Raw genomic sequence first — 13071 nt, 5'->3', positions numbered from 1 at the left:
TTTCTATGGCTCGCCGCTCAACGGGCAAGTCAGTCAAAGTCCATACTTCGTTTTCATACATGGATCCTATCTCGGATTTCATGGCTTCTAGCCATTTGTCGGAATCCGGGCCCGCCATCGCTTCTTCATAGTTCGAAGGTTCACCGTTGTCTAACAACATGATTTCCAAGACAGGGTTGCCGTACCACTCTGGTGCGGAACGTGTCCTTGTGGACCTTCGAATTTCAGTAGAGCTTGATCAGAAGTATCTTGATCATCATCATTAACTTCCTCTCTATTGGTGCAGGGCACCTCAGGAACATTTTCTTGAGTGTCGCCATTTTCCGGTTCAAGAGGTAATACTTCATCAAGTTCTACTTTCCTCCCACTTACTTCTTTCGAGAGAAACCTCTTTCTCTAGAAAGGATCCATTCTTGCAACAAAGATCTTGCGCCTTCGGATCTTGAGGTAGAGGTATACCCAATAGTTTCTTTAGGTTATCCTATGAAGACGTTTTTCCGACTTGGTTCGAGCTTTTTCAGGTTGAAGTTTCTTGACATAAGCATCGCATCCCCAACTTTTTAGAAACGACAGCTTAGGTTTCTTCCCAAACCATAATTTCAAACGGTGTCGTCTCAACGGTTTCGACGGAGCCTATTTAAAGAATGCGGCAGTCTCTAAAGCATAGCCCCAAAAATATAGCGTGTAATCGGAAGAGACATTCATAGATCGCACCATATCTAATAGAGTGCGATTACGATGTTCGGACACACCACACGTGAGGTGTTCCAGCAGCGTGATTGTGAAACTATTCCACATTTTTATTAGTGTGTGCCAAATTCGTGACTCCAAGTATTCTTCCTCCACGATCTGATCGCAAGAACTTGATTTTCCTGTCACGTTGATTCTCAACCTCACTCTGAAATTCCTTGAACTTTTCAAAGGTCTCAGACTTGTGTTTCATTAAGTAGACATACCCATATCTACTCAAGTCATCAGTGAGGGTGAGAACATAACGATAGCCACCGCGAGCCTCAACACTCATTGGACCGCACACATCAGTATGTATGATTTCCAATAAGTTGGTTGCTCGCTCCATTGTTCCTGAGAACGGAGTCTTGGTCATTTTACCCATGAGGCATGGTTCGCACGTGTCAAATGATTCGTAATCAAGAGACTCTAAAAGTCCATCTGCATGGAGCTTCTTCATGCGTTTGACACCTATGTGACCAAGGCGGCAGTGCCACAAGTATGTGGGACTATCATTATCAACCTTACATCTTTTGGTACTCACACTATGAATATGTGTAGCATTACGCTCGAGATTCATTAAGAATAAACCATTCACCATAGGAGCATGACCATAAAACATATCTCTCATATAAATAGAACAACCATTATTCTCGGATTTAAATGAGTAGCCATCTCGAATTAAACGAGATCTGATACAATGTTCATGCTCAAAGCTGGCACTAAATAACAATTATTAAGGTTTAAAACTAATCCCGAAGGTAAATGTAGAGGTAGCGTGCCGACGGCGATCACATTGACCTTGGAACCATTCCCGACGCGCATCGTCACCTCGTCCTTTGCCAGTCTCCGCTTATTCCGCAGCCCCTGCTTTGAGTTACAAATGTGAGCAACTGCACCGGTATCAAATACCCAGGAGCTACTACGGGTACTAGTAAGGTACACATCAATTACATGTATATCATATATACCTTTTGTTTTGCCGGCCTTCTTGTCCGCTAAGTATTTGGGGCAGTTCCGCTTCCAGTGACCACTTCCCTTGCAATAAAAGCACTCAGTCTCGGGCTTGGGTCCATTCTTTGGCTTCTTCCCGGCAGCTTGCTTGCCGGGCGCGGCAACTCTCCTTGCCGTCCTTCTTGAAGTTCTTCTTACCCTTGCCTTTCTTGAACTTAGTGGTTTTATTTACCATCAACACTTGATGTTCCTTCTTGACTTCTACCTCTGCTGATTTCAGCATTGCAAATACTTCAGGAATGGTCTTTTCCATCCCCTGCATATTGAAGTTCATCACAAAGCTCTTGTAGCTTGGTGGAAGCGACTGAAGGATTCTGTCAATGACCGCGTCATCCGGGAGATTAACTCCCAGCTGAGTCAAGCGGTTATGTAACCCAGACATAGTGAGTATGTGCTCACTGACAGAACTATTTTCCTCCATCTTACAGCTGAAGAATTGTCGGAGACTTCATATCTCTCGACCCGGGCATGAGCTTGGAAAACCATTTTCAGCTCTTCGAACATCTCATATGCTCATGTCTCTCAAAACGCTTTTGGAGCCCCGGCTCTAGGCTGTAAAGCATGCCGCACTGAACGAGGGAGTAGTCATCGGTACGTGCCTGCCAAGCGTTCATAACGTCTTGTTCTGCAGGGAGAACAGGTGCGTCACCCAGCGGTGCTTGTAGGACATAATCTTTCTTGGCAGCTATGAGGATGATCCTCAGGTTCCGGACCCAGTCCGTATAGTTGCTGCCATCGTCTTTCAGCTTGGTTTTCTCTAGGAACGCGTTGAAGTTGAGGACTACGTTGGCCATTTGATCTACAAGACATATTGTAAAGATTTTAGACTAAGTTCATGATAATTAAGTTCATCTAATCAAATTATACAATGAACTCCCACTTAGATAGACATCCTCTTCTAGGTCATCTAAGTATAACATGATCCGAGTCACTAGGCCGTGTCCATCATCACGTGAGACGGACTAGGTCAACATCGGTGGAACATTCTTCATGTTGATCGTATCTCTATACGACTCATGCTCGACCTTTCGGTCTTCTGTGTTCCGAGCCATGTTCATATACATGCTAGGCTCGTCAAAGTTCAACCTAAAGTGTTGCATGTGTAAATCTGTCTTACACCCTTGTATGGTGAACGTTGAATCAAAACACCCATCACGTGGTGCATTGAAACACGACTGTCGCAACGGTGCACAGTTAGGGGAACACTTTTTGAAATTTATATGAGGGATCATCTTATTTACTACCGTCGTTTCTAAGTAAACAAGATGCAAAACATGATAAACATCAAATGCAATCAAATAATAATAGTGACATGATATGGCCATTATCACATAGCTCCTTTGATCTCCATCTTGGGGCTCCATGATCATCTTGTCACTGGTTTGACACCATGATCTCATCATGGATCTCCATCATCGTGTCTCCATGAAGTTGCTCGCCAACTATTACTTCGTACAGTACTATGCTAACGCGTTTGCAAATAAAGTAAAGTTTATTTACATGGCGTTTTAATGACACGCAGGTCATACAAAAATAATAGACAACTTCCTATGGCTCCTGCCGGTTGTCATACTCATCGACATGCAAGTCGTGATTCCTATTACAATAGCATGAACATCTCATACATCACATATAGATCATTCATCATTCATCACAACTTTGGCCATATCATATCAAAGAGCACTTACTGCAAAAACAAGTTAGACGTCCTCTAATTGTTGTTGCAAGTTTTATGTGGCTGAATAGGGTTCTAGCAAGAACGTTTTCTTACCTACGTGAAAGCCACAACGTGATTTGTCAACTTCTATTTACCCTTCATAAGGACCCTTTTCATCGAATCCGCTCCAACTAAAGTAGGAGAGACAGACACCCGCCAGCCACCTTATGCAACTTGTGCATGTTAGTCGGTGGAACCGGTCTCACGTAAGCGTACGTGTAAGGTTGGTCCGGCCGCTTCATCCCACAATACCGTTGAAGCAAGATAAGACTAGTAGCGGCAAGAAAGTTGACAACATCTACGCCCACAACAAATTGTGTTCTACTCGCGCAAGAAGGAACTACGCATAGACCTAGCTCATGATGCCACTGTTGGGGAACGTTGCAGAAAACAAAAATTTTTCCTACGGTTTCACCAAGATCCATCTATGAGTTCATCTAGCAACGAGTGATCGGATGCATCTACATACCTTTGTAGATCGCGAGCGGAAGCGTTCAAAGAACGGGGATGAGGTAGTCGAACACGACGTGATCCAAATCACCGGAGATCCTAGCACCGAACGGACGGCACCTCCGCGTTCAACACACGTACGGTCAGCGTAATGTCTCCTTCTTCTTGATCCAGCAAGAGGGAAGGAGAGGTTGAGGAAGATGGCTCCAGCAGCAGCACGACGGCGTGGTGGTGATGGAGCTGCAGTACTCCGTCAGGGCTTCGCCAAGCGCTATGGAGGAGGAGGAGGTGTTGGAGAGGGAGAAGGAGGCAACCAAAGGCAGTGGATGAAAAGCCCTCCTTCCCCCACTATATATAGGAGGGCCAGGGGGGGCGCCGGCCCTAGGAGATCCAATCTCCTAGGGGGGCGGCGGCCAAGGGAGGTTTCCCTCCCCCCAAGGCACCTAGGAGGTGCCTTCCACTAGTGGGACTCTTCCCTTTTGTGAACCTAGGCGCATGGGCCTCTTGGGGCTGGTGCCCTTGGCCCATGTAGGCCAAGGCGCACCCCTACAGCCCATGTGGCCCCCGGGCAGGTGGCCCCACCCGGTGGACCCCCGGGACCCTTCCGGTGGTCCCGGTACAATACCGATGACCCCGAAACTTGTCCCGATGGCCGAAACAGGACTTCCCATATATAAATCTTTACCTCCGGACCATTCCGGAACTCCTCGTGACGTCCGGGATCTCATCCGGGACTCCGAACAACATTCGGGTTACTGCATATACATATCCCTACAACCCTAGCGTCACCGAACCTTAAGTGTGTAGACCCTACGGGTTCGGGAGACATGTAGACATGACCAAGACTGCTTTCCGGTCAATAGCCAACATCGGGATCTGGATACCCATGTTGGCTCCCACATGCTCCACGATGATCTCATCGGATGAACCACGATGTCGAGGATTCACGCAACCCCGTATACAATTTCCTTTGTCAATCGGTATGTTACTTTCCCGCGATTCGATCGTCGGTATCCCAATACCTTGTTCAATCTCGTTACCGGCAAGTCACTTTACTCGTACCGTAATGCATGATCCCGTGACCAGACACTTGGTCACTTTGAGCTCATAATGATGATGCATTACTGAGTGGGCCCAGTGATACCTCTCCGTCATACGGAGTGACAAATCCCAGTCTTGATCCGTGTCAACCCAACAGACACTTTCGGAGATACCCGTAGTCTACCTTTATAGTCACCCAGTTACGTTGTGACGTTTGGTATACCCAAAGCACTCCTACGGTATCCGGGAGTTACACGATCTCATGGTCTAAGGAAAAAATACTTGACATTGGAAAACTCTAGCAAACGAACTATACGATCTTTATGCTATGTTTAGGATTCGGTCTTGTCCATCACATCATTCTCCTAATGATGTGATCTCGTTATCAATGACATCCAATGTCCATAGTCAGGAAACCATGACTGTCTGTTGATCAACGAGCTAGTCAACTAGAGGCTTACTAGAGACATGTTGGTGTCTTTTATTCACACATGTATTACGATTTCCGGATAACACAATTATAGCATGAATAAAGACAATTATCATGAACAAGGAAATATAATAATAATGCTTTTATTATTGCCTCTACCGAGTGGGCCCAGACCTCTCCGTCATACGGAGTGACAAATCCCGGTCTCGATTCGTGCCAACCCAACAGACACTTTCGGAGATACCTGTAGTGTACCTTTATAGTCACCCAGTTACGTTGTGACGTTTGGCACACCCAAAGCACTCCTACGGTATCCGGGAGTTGCACAATCTCATGGTCTAAGGAAATGATACTTGACATTCGAAAGCTATAGCAAACGAACTACACGATCTTTGAGCTATGCTTAGGATTGGGTCTTGTCCATCACATCATTCTCCTAATGATGTGATCCCGTTATCAATGACATCCAATGTCCATAGTCAGGAAACCATGACTATCTTTTGATCAACGAGCTAGTCAACTAGAGGCTCACTAGGGACGTGTTGTGGTCTATGTATTCACACATGTATTACGATTTCCGGATAACACAATTATAGCATGAACAATAGACAATTATCATGAACAAGAAATATAATAATAACCATTTTATTATTGCCTCTAGGGCATATTTCCAACAGTCTCCCACTTGCACTAGAGTCAATATCTAGTTACATTGTGATGAATCGAACACCCATAGCAGTTCTGGTGTTGATCATGTTTTGCTCTAGGGAGAGGTTTAGTCAACGGATCTGCCACATTCAGGTCCGTATGTACTTTACAAATATCTATGTCTCCATTTTGAACACTTTCACGAATGGAGTTGGGGATTGAAGAAATTAAAACCCTAGATGTTGCTAAACCCACTATTATGGATTTCAAGGAATTTAACTATGAAAATTGCTCTTTGATTGATTGTATTTCCTTGTTGCAATCCGTGCTAAATTCTCCTCACGCTTATAGTCAAAATAAAGCGTTTACTAAACATATCGTTGATGCCTTGATGCAATCTTATGAAGAAAAACTTGAACTGGAAGTTTCTATCCCTAGAAAACTTTATGATGAGTGGGAACCAACTATTAAAACTAAAATTAAAGATGATGAATGCTATGCTTTATGTGATTTGGGTGCTAGTGTTTCCACGATTCCAAAGACTTTGTGTGATTTGTTAGGTTTCCGTGATTTTGATGATTGCTCTCTAAACTTGCACCTTGCGGATTCCACTATTAAGAAACCTATGTGTTGGGGGTATTACTACTAGAGGTAAACCGGCCTTATGTAGCCGGGTTGACTCTTTGAATATTAGAAGCCCATGAAGATGTAAAGATGCTAGCGCTTTACGGAGGGCCCAAAGGCGAGTTACATTATGTAAATGTAAACCGGCCTAGTCATGTAACTTGTATAGTAAGATAGAAAGAGAGAGGCCGAACATGATACGTTTATAAACCGGCTTCAGGAATCTGTAGCTCGGCGGGCATCAACCTATGTATATAAAGGGACGACCCGACCGCGGTTTAGGGATAGACAACAACAACTCGAAAGCCAGACAAAGCGGATTCGCTCCCTGGCCTTCGAAACCCTAGCAATACCAATCACAACTAGACGTAGGCTTTTACCTTCATCGAAGGGGCCGAAGTAGTATAAACTCCCGTGTCCCCTTGTCCGGTTTAACCGCTTTAAGCTAACCCGTTGCGATGGCTCCACAACTAAGTCCTTTCACGAGGACATCTGCCGTGATAAACCCACGACAGTTGGCGCCCACCGTGGGGCTATCGCACGATGGTTTCGAGTTCTTGAAGGGCAGCTTCGATGGACTTAAGGGATATGCTGTGGCCCGGATGACGAAGAGTCACCGCGGCAAGCTCTACATCGACAACACAGGATGGGGTCCCGAGGCCGATTCAATCGAATACGGGTACCGGGTCCCCTTTGGTGGGATTCATGTCTTCATCGGCAAGATCGGTGAACCGGCCCCCGAGCCGGACATCTGCACCGACATCATCGAAACGGCTCGGCGTGCAAGTCCTTCGCCGGTTCATCCTGAGGCAAGGCATGTTTTCGTAGGTGTCGTCTATGGATCAGGGCACGAGGACGGACCGGTGTCCGAAGGAGAAACCGTAGTCTGCTCTGATGACGAGTATTCTGGAGAAACCGAATCGTTTTACCAGTTGCAGGACGGCCGGATTGAGGGAGGATCCGAGGGCAACAGTATTCCGGATTCCCCCGGTCTGCCAAACCGGGCCGCCATCTTCATGACCGGCACACAATCGGCGCCTCATTCATCTACCGCCGCAGCAATGCTCTCCGGTTCAACAACGGCCACACCAGCAGGGGCAGGAAGCTCGGCGCAACCTCCGGCCCAAGTCTTATCTAATTTGTTCGACGCTGTGGCAACATTGATGTCCACGGAGGTAGACACAGCAGCCAGGGATCAGCACGATGCGGAGATTGCAAAGGTGAAAGATCAGATAGCCCAGGCCAAGGCGGACCTGGCAGTAGAGAACGCTAGGATGGCTACGGAGCGGGCCGAGTTGGAAGCGCAAGCTTACCGGATTAGACTGGATCAGAAGGCTTCAGAGGAAGTCATGAGAAGAAGGTACCGATCACGTCTCCCGTTGATTTATGAGCCGCAGAATCTTTTCAACACGCCAGGTGCAGGAGCTGGTAACCAACCCACACTAAACCAGGCGGGGGCGCCGGGAGCAGGAGCACCGGTTTAGCCGCGCACGACGGACCTGCCTCGCCAGAACAACATTGTACCATCAACGCCGCCCGGGCATTATTCCAACCCGTTGGACAACATTGTGGCCGCTGCGTCACGCCTGGCGGCCCTCCCAACCGACGGCGAGTCACCAGTTGTAGTGGAAGCACGTCGGGCCAGGGATCTCCTTCAGACAGCACTAAATCAACAGCAAGCATATTCACACAGCCGTGAGAGGATTCACTCCACTCCCCGCCCAAGCCGGAGTTATAGCAGACACGTGGAAGACGAACCGGCCGTGTCCATTAGTGCACGCCGCCGAAATTCGCCATGAGGGAACAACCCGGCTGGGGAGGTGCTAATGCGCAAGATGTTGTGGATCATGGCCGCGCACGTCGAGAGGACGAGTTGACAGCTCGACACGAGGCACGACAGCATACTCCGGTTCACCCCACTGCCTCCGTGGAGCCAGGGGCGATGTTCAGTTCCTTAGGGGTACCGTGTTTATCTCCTGCTTTGCGTAATGTGCGACTACCCAAGGATTTCAAGGGACCTCGTAAGGTACCAAATTATACCGCCGATTTGCAGCCAGAGGCGTGGGTGGAGAGCTATGAGATGGCAATGGAGATGTTAGATGTGGATGAGGCGGTGTGTGCTAAATATTTCACCATGATGTTGGAAGGAACAACTCGCACTAGGTTGAAGAGCTTGCCGACCAACTCTATTGGATCATGAGCCGGATTGGAGCACCGGTTTATCCAGAACTTCAAGGATACAAGTAAGCAGCCGATGTCAATTGTAGATCTGGCCGCTTGTGTCCAAGAGGAAGGGGAGTCCACGACCCATTGGGTCAAACGTGTCTCGGCGATTTTGCATTCGTCAGATCGTATCAACGCAGACACCGCAGTGTTAACGTTAGAGGGTAATTGCCGTTTCAAACCGTTGAAACAGAAGTTGGGAAGGCTCAAACGTCACTGCAACGACATGTCAACACTCATGGCTGCTTTGGTTAAATACGCCGATTCAGATAATACCAAGGATCCGGATTCAGAGGAGGACAAATCGGAGAAGGGTAAGAAGACCGGTAATGCCAAAGGCCAACAACACAATCCGGCAGGCCATGGAAACGTTGGTAAGCGCAAGGCCGACAGTGGTTTGGACTTTGTCGCAAATACCAACGCGCAGGAGAATGGCCAGCGCCGTAAAGGCAAGCAGCCCCAGAGGGGTGGAGGTCCAGGCAACAATTTGGAGCGTTTGTTAAATCAGCCCTGTCCAAAGCATGGATCAAAGGAGAAACCGGCATCACATCTCTGGAAAGATTGTTATATCATGTGGGATTTCAAGAATTCCAATATGTTCCAATATGACAACGGCCCGCCCGCCGGTTCAGGAGGAGGTTTTCACGGGCCGGGTTACGGAGGCGGTGGTTCCGGTTCAGGGTTTCTAGGCAATCAAACCGGACGCGTTAATCAAGGACACCAAGGCAACCAGGGAGGTTACAACCATCAGGGGAGTCAGCAGCAGCAGCAGCAGTCGGGTTATCAGAGCAATCCCAAACAGCTGAACAGCGGGCAATATCATGTCTTCACTACTAGTTTGTGCAAACGTGATTAGAAGCTTCACAAAAGGGTAGTCAACTCTGTTGAGCCGGCAGTACCTCAATATTTACGCTGGTCGGAGCAACCTATTTTGTGGAGCAGAGAGGATCACCCGCCCCGGGTTGATAATCCAGGTCATTTGGCCTTGGTGGTAGCCCCTCAAGTTGGGGGATACAAGTTCACTAAAGTGCTCATGGATGGGGGAAGTAGTATCAATATTTTGTATTATGATACATTCCGCCGTATGGGGTTGACAGATAAGGATCTTAAACCGTCGAATACGGTATTTCATGGTGTGGTTCCTGGTAAGTCTGCGTATCCTGTTGGTAAGATAGCTTTGGAGGTAGCTTTTGGAGATGACTACGATTCAAGGTCAGAAGCAGTGACATTTGAGGTGGTGAAGATCAAAATTCCGTACCACGCTCTGTTTGGGCGGCTGGTTTATGCTAAGTTTATGGCAAGGCCATGTTATGTTTGCCTGCAGCTTAAAATGCCAGTCATAAGGGGACTATCATAGTACATGGAAGTAGAAAGATTGCTTTGGAGTGTGAAGAAGGCAATGCGGCTTATGCTGAGTCAGTTTGTGCCATGGAGGAGTTAACATTCTATAAGGAGCAAGTTGATCCGGCAGACATGACCTCCTTAAAAAAGCCAACCACGGAACATGATCCAACATTGAAGTTCAAATCAGCTACAGACACTAAGATGGTTGACTTTGTCCCTAGCGATTCATCCAAATAGTTCAGCATCAGCGCTAACCTGGATCCCAAATAGGAAAGCGCGCTCATCGAGTTCATCCGTGAGAATCGGGACATCTTTGCATGGAAACCTTCTGACATGCCAGGTGTACCAAGAGAACTCGCTGAGCACACACTCAACATTGATCCGAAATTCAAACCGGTCCGACAGTTCCTCTGCCGCTTCAACGAGGAAAGGCGCAAGGCTATAGGTGAAGGGGTCGCCCACTTTTTGCCTGTTGGGTTTATTGTTGAAGTTTTCCATCCAGAGTGGTTAGCCAATCCGGTGCTGGTTCTTAAGAAAAACGACACTTGGCACATGTGTGTGGACTACACAGATTTAAACAAGGCTTGCCCTGCAGACCCCTTTGCTCTCCCTCGCATTGATCAGATAATTGATGCTACAACGGGTTGTGACCGTTTGTGTTTTTTGGATGCTTACTCTGGTTATCATCAGATCAAAATGGCAGTTAAGGACCAGGAGAAGACAGCCTTTATAACTCCCTTTGGAGCCTTCTGCTATGTTTCCATGCCCTTTGGACTCAAGAGTGCCCAGGCAACTTACCAGCGATGTGTTCAGAATTGCCTTCATAAGCAAATTGGGCGCAATGTCCATGCGTATGTAGATGATATTGTGGTCAAATCCAGAAAGGAGGAGACTTTGATACATGATCTACGGGAAACTTTTGACAATCTCCGGGTCTACAAGATGATGCTCAATCCGGAGAAGTGTGTTTTCGGTGTCCCAGCAGGCAAGCTCTTAGGCTTTCTGGTTTCAAACAGAGGCATTGAGGCTAATCCGGAAAAGATTGCAGCGATTACATCCTTGGCTAAACCGGCGTGTATTAACGATGTGCAACGTCTGGCCGGCCGGATTATAGCCTTGAGCCGGTTTATCAGCCGCCTTGGAGAGAAGGCCATTCCCTTATATCAGATGCTCAAGAAAACGGATAACTTTGTCTGGAGTGAAGCAACTGATAAGGTGTTTGAAGATCTGAAGAAACAGCTCGTGGAACCGCCCGTGCTGGCAGCACCGATCGATAAAGAGCCCTTATTATTATATGTGGCTGCTAATGCCCGGGCTGTCAGCGTAGCCATTGTGGTAGAGCGCAAAGAGCCTGGCAAAGAGTATCCGGTTCAACAGCCGGTTTATTATATCAGTGAGGTGCTCATTGAGTCAAAGCAGAGGTATCCGCATTGGCAGAAACTGGTGTATGGGGTGTTTATGGCAAGCCGGATGCTCAAACACTATTTTCAGGGCCATCCTATCACAGTAGTCAGTTCAGCTCCTCTGGGTGACATCATTCAAAATAGAGAGGCAACTGGCCGGATTGCCAAGTGGGCCATTGAGCTTGGACCCCACGGGCTCAGATATATACCCCGCACGGCGATCAAGTCCAAGGCACTCGTAGATTTCATCAACGATTGGACGGAGTTACAGGCACCTGAGGAGAAACCAGATAATACATATTAGACTATTCATTTTGATGGGTCCAGACAGCTGGAGGGTTCGGGGGCTGGAGTCGTATTAACTTCCCCATGAGGTGATAAGTTTTGTTATGTTCTCCGTTTAATGTTCCCTTGTACTAACAATGCAGCTGAATATGAGGCTTTACTCCACGGTCTTCGGATGGCTAAATAGATGAATTTGAGCCGGGTTAAGTGCTTCGGCGATTCAGATCTAGTGGCTCAGCAAGTGTCTGGCACGGGATTCTAAGGAGCCACTCATGGCTACATATCGGCGAGAGGTGGACACAGTGGCTGGTCACTTTAAAGGTTATCAGGTGGACCATATAGACCGGCGGAAGAATGAAGCGGCAGACGCTTTAAGTCGTCTTGGTTCCCAACGTAAACCGGTTTCGCCCAATGTCTTTCTTGATGTGTTGCGCAATCCGTCAGTCAAAATACCAACCGAAGAAGATTTGGCTGTTCCTGATCCGGAGGCTCAATTGGTGGCAGCTTTGCATGCCGTACCGGATTGGACGATCCCATATCTGTATTACATGATCCGGGGCAAGTTACCAGCTGAGGAAACGTTGGCTCGACAGATAATCCGGCGTTCCAAGTCCATGACCATACTCAGCGGGGAGTTACATCATTACAGTGTTTCAGGAGCGATTCAACGATGCGTTTCTCCTCAAGAAGGTTGTGAGATTTTGCGAGAAATTCATGAAGGGGATTGCGGTCATCACGCTGGTTCAAAGTCGTTGGTTGCTAAAGCTTTTTGCCATGGTTTTTACTGGTTGACGGCGCATGCTGATGCGGAGGATTTAGTCAAAAGATGTGATGGATGTCAAAAGTTTGCCCGCCGTGCGCACGTTCTAGCTCAAGAGTTGCGGATGATTCCAATTACGTGGCCATTTGCCACTTGGGGGCTGGATATGGTTGGACCCTTCAAGCGCTCCAAGGACAATAAGACCCATCTGTTCGTAGCAGTTGATAAATTCACTAAATGGGTAGAGGCAGAGCCAGTCAGCAAGTGTGATGCAGCCACAACGGTTCAATTCATCAAAAAGGTGATATTCCGGTTTGGCTTTCCACATAGCATTATAGCATATAATGGCACTAACTTGTCAAAAGGAGAGATGGAAGAATTCTGTCAACGTGAGCACATCCGG

Source organism: Triticum urartu, chromosome 3, assembly GCF_003073215.2.
Source record: "Triticum urartu cultivar G1812 chromosome 3, Tu2.1, whole genome shotgun sequence".
NCBI lineage: Eukaryota > Viridiplantae > Streptophyta > Magnoliopsida > Poales > Poaceae > Triticum > Triticum urartu.
Note: the sequence above shows the minus strand (reverse complement) of the source record.